The following is a 1,097-nucleotide window of genomic DNA, read 5'->3' as shown; positions in this document are numbered from 1 at the left end:
GAATTTTAGGTCTAGCTTGTTGTTGAAAATCAAAAGGCATGATAGGTTTTGGATTGAAAGGCTCTGTGTTGTTACTCCATGAAAAGTTGGGATGGTTTCTCCAACCAGGATTATAAGTGTTAGAGTATGGGTTGTTCTACTATCTATTGAAATTCCCCACAAACTGCACTGATTCAGAATTGTATGGACAATGATCACTTGAATGACTATCTCCATACATCTCACAAATTACAAATAACTTTTGAACTACATGAACTTTCAATGTGTCAAGCTTCTTGGACACTGCAGCTACTTGAGCAATTAAGGTGCCAAGTATATCAATTTCATAAGCTCCAACAGCTTTTCTCAAACACGACCTTTCTAAAGGCCATTGATAATTATTGGAGGCCATATCTTCTAACAAATTATAAGCATTTGCAGCATTCTTACTCATTAATGCCCCACCAACAATAGCATCAATTGTGGTTTTATTGACCCAACCAACCCATCGTAGAATGTTTGAACTAGCAACCAATCAGGAATCCCATGATTTGGACATCTTCTCAGTAGTTCTTTAAACCTTTCCCAGGCTTCATGCTAGGACTCACCATCAAATTGTGTGAATAAGGTGATATCGTTCCTTATCTTTGCAGTCTTAGTAGATGAAAAAAATTTTGCTAGAACTTTTGCGCCAAGTCATCCCATGTAGTGATTGACGCATTAGGTAGTGAATTAAGCCAACTTTTTACTTTATCTCTCAGAGAAAACAAAAACAGTCTCAATTTAATAGCATCATCAATTCTCTATGGTACTTAAATGTACTGCAAATCTCCAAAAAATTTACCAAATAAGAATTAGGATCATTACTGGGTAACCCACTAAACTGGACTGAAGACTGAATCATCTAAATGTAAAATGGTTTAATTTCAAAATTATTCGCATTGATGAAAGGTTTCTTAATGCTTTGGTGCAAGCCTTGCAAAAGAGGAACAACATAATCCCATAGTGCTCTATTTGCATCGGGAACCAAATTAATGGCATTCTTGCCATTGTTATTATTATCTTCAGCCATTGTCTGATTTAAAGCTGCAACTTGTAAATTCTCCCTTTGACGTCTT

General features: G+C 35.9%; 1 non-coding gene across 1 annotated transcript; it reads left to right on the top strand.

Moving 5' to 3' along the window:
- The first annotated feature begins 520 nt into the window (after positions 1-520).
- On the top strand, positions 521-627 carry LOC149526199 (small nucleolar RNA R71). The gene has a single exon (XR_016352242.1). It is a non-coding gene; the product is annotated as a small nucleolar RNA R71 (small nucleolar RNA).
- The last annotated feature ends 470 nt before the right edge of the window (positions 628-1,097 follow it).

This window comes from Theobroma umbraticum, unplaced genomic scaffold, assembly GCF_002168275.2.
Source record: "Theobroma umbraticum cultivar Fairchild unplaced genomic scaffold, ASM216827v3 scaffold_188.0, whole genome shotgun sequence".
Taxonomy (NCBI): Eukaryota; Viridiplantae; Streptophyta; class Magnoliopsida; order Malvales; family Malvaceae; genus Theobroma; species Theobroma umbraticum.
Note: the sequence above shows the minus strand (reverse complement) of the source record. Positions and strands in the feature narration are given on the sequence as shown.